This window comes from Tupaia chinensis, unplaced genomic scaffold (genome assembly GCF_000334495.1).
Source record: "Tupaia chinensis unplaced genomic scaffold, TupChi_1.0 Scaffold000292_1, whole genome shotgun sequence".
NCBI lineage: Eukaryota > Metazoa > Chordata > Mammalia > Scandentia > Tupaiidae > Tupaia > Tupaia belangeri.
Window position 1 is genome coordinate 1453799 of NW_006159777.1, and position 7663 is coordinate 1461461.

The 7663-nt window shown below is 46.4% G+C and overlaps 1 protein-coding gene and 1 pseudogene across 4 annotated transcripts in view; both read right to left on the minus strand.

Annotated features, from left to right (window-relative positions):
- NTM (neurotrimin) overlaps window positions 1-7663 on the minus strand; it is a 1082935-nt gene that overhangs the window by 789806 nt on the left and 285466 nt on the right. The window lies entirely within an intron of this gene.
- Window positions 7307-7663, minus strand: part of LOC106735084 (high mobility group protein B2-like) — a 978-nt pseudogene continuing 621 nt past the window's right edge.

Genomic DNA, 7663 nt, shown 5'->3' on the forward strand with positions numbered 1-7663 from the left:
GAGAGGTCTCAGAGGGGCTCAGCTTCTGTGGATGGAAGTGAAGTCTCCAGAGTTCCAAAACAGGGAGGGAACTACTCCGACCTTTGGGCCCATCCTTAGAAATCCACATTTAACAGAATATGAGAGGATAAATTGGAGCCCAATGACCAAGAAATAGTCTGTACAGACGCAGTAGCTCCCCCTCCTGTCTGTCCTGGGTCCTCGGGCTGGGGCAAAGTGGGTTAGCACACCCAATAGCAGGGTCAGTGAGCTGCTCTTGGATACTGTGGGGTGAGTATGCCAGCACACACAGAAGGTCCAGGCAAAGCTGCCCCAGTGTGGCCAAGACGGAAGTGCTGCAGCACCTCGAAAAACAGCTCAGAACAGATCAGGAACAAAGACAGGGACTTTGCAACGGTCAAATGAAGAACCTCGTTCTGAAACAAAAATCTAACTTGAAATGCTTCAAGATATTTTCTGCAAGTGTTCTGTCCTGAACAATTAGGTGACAAAAAGCATGACTGTGCCGTCGGACAGGAGAGAGCTGTGTGACAGCAGAGTGTGGATCCAGGGCCCAGAACTAATCAATAGGGACCAGTAGTAAAAACGTGGGCACAGGGCCCAGCAGGTGGTGTGTGGTTAAGGAACTGGACTCCCACATGGCCAGTTCCAGTCCTGGACCCAGTGACTTGAAAATCATGCCAGGTACAAATCCGTATGTGCCCCAAATCCCAAGAGAATGGAGGAAATGATTGATTTTTGACATGGCCATATCCCCGAGGGATGGTTTTTTGCTTTCCCTCTCTCTCTCTTTCTCTCTGTTTCTGTGTCTCTCTGATAAGTGCACATTCCCTGTGGCAAAAACCTAAAACAAGACAAAAAAGAAAACAAAAACAGGGGCTTGATGGACCATTCAACAAGTGGCAGATAAAGGACAGACTGCAGATATGTTTACTAATTGCTAACAAAGAAAGGGAAAGTGATTAAACCAAGCAGGGGAAAGGTAAGAATATGGAGAAGCCCCGTGAGACAGGAGGTGAACCGTAGCCTGATCGCCCTGTGACCCTGCACCCCTGAGTTTCTGGGTCACCAACAAAAGACACAGTGCTATTCTGGCAGCAAAGAACCAAATAAATACATTGAAAAAGTATTCAAGTATGTACTGTGTGAGAATATTGGTAAAATTCAGCCATGAACACATCTGACCTGTGGCTTATAGGATCAAATTTCTTTCTTTCTTTTTTCTTTTTTCTTTCTTTCTTTTTTTGGAGAGGTTTTTGCTATAGGACACGTGCACTCGCCAGAAAGACAGAGACAGAGAGACAGAAAGCGAGAAATCACCCCCCAGGGGGGATGGCCACACCGCAATCCCTTCTCCTCCATTCTCCTCTCGGGATCTTGGGCATGCACGCACATGTGCCCGGCGTGAGTTTAAGCCACCAGGTTCAGGTCTTGAACTACAGTCGACTACATGGGAGTCCAGCGACATAGCCATTACACTAACTGCTGGTCCAGATCAAATGTAGTTCTTGAACATTTTTTTCAGAATGATTGGCACTGACACCTATCTTTATTAGGTAACAATACAGCATCGAAGATAAAGTAAGAATTTTCTGGCATCTAGAAAAGAAATGAAGAGAAGTCAGAATGGAAAATAAGTAAGAGCTGCTTTTAGACATGTCGCGGGTAACGGGGACACTAGATGATCTTAGAGCAGTGTCCACCAGAATTTGAGGGACATAAAATGTGGTGTCAGAATCTTCCTTCTCTTTTCTCTTTTTTCTTTTCATCATTTCTTTTCTTTTCTATCCTTTTCTTTCCTTTTTTCTTTCTCCCTCTCTCCCTCTCCCCTCTCCCTTTTTCTTATTTTCATCAGGCAAGGGCTTTATTAACAAGTGTTGAGAACTTGGTGAATCCAATGGCTGTTCAATGCCACTTTTTCTTTTCTCTGACATCAGGACCCAAGCTACTTGGGAAACAGGGGAATCAACACGCAGTGGCCTGCATCGCTACTTCTTTATTCGACATCTAAGACAAAGTTTGAGACCCTTACAGTAGCCATGTTGCCCTCCAGGCCTGGACAGACCTTCTCAAACACACAAGAACAGATGGGCCCATCAATATGGAGGAAAAGGAGGCAAAAACCTCTCTTGATTGTGATTTAAAAACTTTAATACATTAACATTTAAGTTAGGGCCAAACAGCTACGGAAAGGGTAGTGAGGAAACTGAAGGACAGCGGGAAAATAAGGACACAGTGAGTGGGTAGTGGGAGGGGCGTTACAGTCCGAATCCCACTTCCTTTTAGTTGCGAGCCAATTGCTACTGTCTATATTGAAAATCTGCAGTTAAAAAAAATATCCAGTCTCTTAATGGCTTTGATCTATTTTATCAACATTAGAAAACAATGTATGTTGTGATTTAAAAATCTAATCTTGTTTTTGATCATTTCTAACAACCATATGGACCAGAGAACAGAATCTGAAATTGAGAAAATTAAACATTTTGTTAGTTCAGGCGTTTGGTCATTTGGGTGGGTTGCTCTGTCTGGGACGGACACACACCCACACCCACACACCCACACACCCACACACCCCCACACACACACACACACACACACTAATGGAACAGTTACTACTAATAAGCTAAGCATTTTCCACGCATTGTCTCATAAACTTTTCACAACCCCCTGCTCTGGTGGTGTCATTATAGAACACAAAAAAATTTAGAAGTCGGAAGTTAAGCAAACTGTGAGAAGGAGCCAGAGTCCTACTGAATTTCCTGCATTCCCAAATCCATCCCTGAGGGACTAACCAAGATGTTGTCCTTCCTCAATTACCCAATTAGATGCTGATCAACAGGAGGAATTTACTAGAGAAGTGGGCTGGCCGTTGTGGGAGATCTGAAACAATAGTCATTAAGGAAACCGTCTGTTTTCTGAAAGCATGGTTTCACTTTGAGTGTTTTCCATCCAAACCTCTTCCCTTGCTATCAAGAATACTACCACAAAGATACTGTTAAAAATTCAGTTTTTATAGGAAAAAATATTCTAACTCCCTAAAAACCCTAGTTAAAATTTCATGTAATGTACCAGAGATAAAGAGAGACAAATATTCAATAAAAGGCTGGAGCTGCAATTCAGATAACTAATTAACCTCCTAGAGATCCCAGGGCAGACGGTGATTATCGGCATCTGACCTGGGAGGGAAACAACGCGGAGGAAACCTGCGTTTCTAAAGGCGCATATTGGATCTTGATCAGAGTGTGTCAAGAGCCTTCGACTCTGACTTGTTCTCGGACTACAGATCACAGCTCCATTACTGGGGTGCGTGCTCTCCGCATAGACAATGATGCTGACCAAGGAGGCAGTAGCTCGTGGAGCCGATCATCAGTGTTGGTAACTTTTACTTCTGTAACTCAACAAAGGGTGTGAGCACTCACCAGACAGGAAGAGCGAGGGAGAGGAAAAACACACTGCCATGGGCGTGGCCAAGCTGCAATCCCTTCACCTCCATTTTCTTCATTTTGTGGTTTGGGGCACACATACATGCACGCACTGGTATGTTCTTCTACTGGATCTGTTCTTCACATTGGACAGTGTGATTGGCCAGTGGGATCCAATTATCATAACCACCAGGCCATGGGGTCTGGTTCAGTATTAGTAAACTCCTTTTTCTTTTATCTCTTTTAGCCCCCCCCCCATAAGGTGCAGATGCTCATCAGAGAGTGACAGAGAGGCACAGTGAGAGGGAAAGTGAGAAATCACTCTCCAGGGGGATGGTCATGCTGCAACGCTTCTCCTCCATTCTCCTCCTAGGATTTGGGGCATGCACGCACACCTACCTGGCATGATTTTTAAACCATGAGGTATGGGACCTAACTGTGGTTGGCCTTGAGGGAATCCAATGCCTTAACCACCCCCCAGTATTGGTTAACTCTCACACAAAGATTCTTATTCTACTCAAGCAGAATGTGGAAAAGGAAAATGAGAACACAGAAGACTCAAAACAACCCGAACATTTCTGAGGTTTTCCCCACATTTAATCTAAAAGGACTTACTGAAATCTTTGAAGCTAGGATTAGTCACAAGAGATTAAAACGGGGCTTAGAAGAGAGAAAAAAATATCTGAGAAACATCTACTGGGAATATCAAAATTTTAGATATTACATATAATAGGATTCTTCCGATTTAGAGATTACTAACTTTCTATCCCACTAACCATTTTCGAATTCATAGAACCACCCAGTTTTAGTGAAACCTGGGGCTTGATCTCCTTTGCAGTTAGATGCAGCTCATGACTAAGCTACAGCCAGAAGGTGGGTTGTACGGGAGCTTCCAAGAATATTCCCCAAACACCCTGGTCGCATACCCTTTGACCTATCTCCTTGTCGTGTGCTGCTTAGAGGAAGAATTCTGTGAGGGCCGGTGCTCGAGCTCGGACCATGAGGCCGCTGCGTACTGTAGGTGGTCCGAGGAACAGGTCCAATCTCTATGTTATGTGAGCATTAATTTCTAGGTTTCTATCTGCAGCCAAACCTACTTCTAATTGATATATCTCCTTCAGCAAAATACACACTTGGAGTCTTTCTTCTCCCACCTAGATTGGAAAACAAATGGGGTTTTGTCATCTGTTCAGCTGAACCAACCAAATGTAAACCCTTTCCTATCAGAAGGGTGTGTATTTATCTGTGCATCCTCTGGGGTGATTCTTGTCCGTGAGCTGCTTCTTCCCGGGGTGTCCTTCAGCCGACCAGTGTGAGCAAGAGGCAACAGAGGGTCCCATTTTCCTCAGCCCACCAGCGATTCAGCGCAGGACTCCCAGGTCCACACAGTCCCTCGCCATGCAGCCACCTGCCCCCAGAGCTGGCTGCTGAGAGGCGCTGTCCCTCTCCCAAGATCCCAGCATGACATCATTGCAGGGCCGGCAGCCACGCAGCCTTGGCGTGGTGCAGAGCGGGAGCTACACAGCTCCGCCACCCGACAGGAGATGCTCAGACCAGAATGCCTCATGTGAGGTGACTTGGCATTCTGTTCTGGTTCCACAGATTAAAAAAAAAAAAAGTCTTTAAAGCATTTGCCGCTACACGGCTTCACTCTTCATTGAATCTGTTATTAAGTCCCTGGGAAGACCTCTGTCATCTTCATTTAAAGGGATGATAGGAAAAGTCCCCACAGCCTCAGCCGCAGGCTGTCCGAGACCTCACTACTCCCAGTCCATGTGCCTAACAGAGAGCTCACGGCACACGGAGACGCGGGCTGGGGCCAGTGCTGTCCGTGTGGTCTCTGCACCCCACATGCACACTGCACCCCCAATGTCCCCCAGTGAGTACTCTGACTGCCCGTCTGCATACCTGTGCTGTGTCCCCGCACTGTGTGCCACCGCCTCACATCCGTGGCTCCCGGGCACATAGCCCCTCACCCAGATGACACCTGCCTCTGTCCGAAAGGTCTGCAGTTCCTCAGGGGGCCCTCATGGCTATTTTTTTTTTTTTTTTTTTTTAGATTTTTGCTATGTGGCGCATACACTTGACAGAAGGAGACAGAGAAACAAAAAGTGAGAAATTCACCCTCCCACACCCAAGAAGGATGGCAACACAGCAATCCCTTCTCCATTCTCCTCTCGGGAGTTCAGGCACACATGCGCATGTGCCCTGCAAGAGTATCAAGCTGAGGGGTTGGGACTCAAACCACAGCTGGTCATGTAGGGGTCCAGCACATCAGCCACTATGCCGTCTGCTGGCCCCCCTAGTGTTTTTTTTTTTTTTTTTAAGGACCTGAATTGCCCTTCAGCATATCCTTTCCGTGTCATCTCCAGTAAGAGGCTCTACCCCACCCCTCAGCGCAGACGTCCCTCTGTCTGGGGAACTTGGCACTCCTGACAAGTAGCAAGGCTCAGGTGAGGGTGGGCCAGTGTATGCCAGGAGGGCGGGTGGGTGATACACGAGCATGGTTTGCATGTCTGACCCAGGGGACCAATCAGGCGCCGAACAGACCTAGTGGAAGTTAGTTCTGATATGCTAGTGCATGCACACAACCCTACACACATACTCACACACACCACACTCAGGAGTCTACCTACTGTCAGTCTTTTTTTTTTTTTCATAGGGTGTGTGTACTTACCAGAGAGAGACAGAGAGAGGGAAAATGAGAAACCACTCCTTAGAGGGATGACCACACTACAATCCCTTCTCCTCCATTCTTCTCTTGAGATTTGAGGCAGGCATGCATGCACCCCTGGTTTTCGAGCTGCTGTGTCCGGCCCTCGAACTGTGTAGTCGGCCATGTTGGTTCCAGTGCCTCAACCACACACCACCTGCTGGCCCCGTATCTACACTATAGTCTTTTCAAATGTCTATGTGCTTTGACAAAAGCTTTGGGCGTGTCTGAAATATTCTTGGTAATAACCATGTTTGTTAAGCATTGACTACATGCCAGACATTGCAGCAAACATGTTGCCATGTTAAGACAGTCTTCATGAACTATTCATCACTTTCATTTTCCACCTTTTGCACAGGAAAAGAGCAAAAGACTTGGAGAGGTTGAGCGACTTGCCTGAGTACACACAGCTCAGGTGGCCCTATTCTACCTAACTGCCCTTCCTGTTTGCTGAAGGTGGAGGGAATGCTACTGCCTCCTGAGACTGGGGCTCACGGGGTAGGTGGGGTTGCCTGGGGGAGTCCCTGGATAAATTCCATGCTTTTCTAGTCATTTCCCACTGACTTCTTCTTCTTCGGTTTTTTGTTTTTTGATTTTCTTTTGTTTTTAGAAATAATATACATAATTTTATTACAAAATTGAAAAAAAAAACACAAAACGCAACATCCCAAAAAACTAGTAGCCCCTCAAAAAGCTACAACCTGCATTCTTAAAAAAGTATTTTCTTGGGAACCAGCAGTTAGCGTAATGCCTATGTCGCTGGACTCCCACGTAGTCGACCACGGTTCGTGTCCCAGACCCGGTGGCTTAAAACTCACGCCGGCCGCGTGTGCGTGCGTGCCCAAGATCCCGAGAGGAGAATGGAAGAGAAGGGATTGCGGCGTGGCCATCCCCCGGGGGGGGGGGTGATTTCTCGCTTTCTGTCTCTATGTCTCTCTCTGTCTGTCTGGCGAGCGCACATGCCCTACAGTGAAAATCTCTCCAAAAAAAAACCAAAAAACAAAAAACAAAAACAAAAGTATTTTCTCTACAAAAAATCTTATCAGCTATACAAAAATCTGTACAGTTTTTATACTGAAGCTCATATTGGGCTGCACTTGAATTCACATTCTCAGTAAAACGATGCCTGAACATACACACACATTCCGCACACATCACTACAGGAGAGCCATTATTCTTCATCTTCGACTTCTTCCTCCTCATCCTCTTCCTCCTCCTTCTCCTCCCCTTCCCCATCTCTGGTTCATTCTCTTCTTTGAGCCTGTGGGCCTCCAGGGCCCCTCTTTCCTGCTTCCCTGTTGTCCTCGGTGGTATGCAGCAATATCCTGCCCGTATTTCTCCGTTAGCTTAGCCACTTTCTGTTCACATGGCTGTTTATCTTTGGCTCACTGCTCAGACCACATGTCACCCAATTTTTTTGTGGTACCCCCAATAGACAGGCCTGGGTGTGTTCACTTTTGACCTTTGGACCTTTGGGCAATGTTCAGAGCAAAATAGGAAGAAGGCAGATGGAGGCCTTTTTTTTTTT